This window comes from Scardinius erythrophthalmus (genome assembly GCF_964197995.2).
Source record: "Scardinius erythrophthalmus genome assembly, chromosome: 5".
Taxonomy (NCBI): Eukaryota; Metazoa; Chordata; class Actinopteri; order Cypriniformes; family Leuciscidae; genus Scardinius; species Scardinius erythrophthalmus.
This window is the reverse complement of record NC_138225.1, coordinates 17,687,205-17,687,598: the sequence shown is the minus strand read 5'-3', so window position 1 is coordinate 17,687,598 and position 394 is coordinate 17,687,205.

Sequence of the window (394 nt, the reverse complement as noted above, 5' to 3'; positions counted from 1 at the left end):
TCAAACTATCAGTATCAGCATCGGCATATATCATTCTGAATAATCGGCAGTCGTTATTGGATGGGAAAATTAGTATCGGTGCATCTCTACTATGTAGTACACATGCTGCCTACTAATTAAAAAATTGTATGTGAAACAGTATACAGTATGCAATGATAAAATTATCCAATCATTATATAGCTATAGTTGTCAGGGTACATAATGCACACTGTGAAAAAAAAAAACACTCTAAAGTACTGTAGAGTCCTGAGGTCTATGTTTTTTTCATTTTGTTACTAGAGTACACTTTAGTGGATGAAGTGAATACAGCATCTGTGTTTCCCACCTTGGAAAACACCACAAGAGGGTGCAATGGGGAGAAGAGGAAAGAATGACTCCTGGAAAACAACTGAAT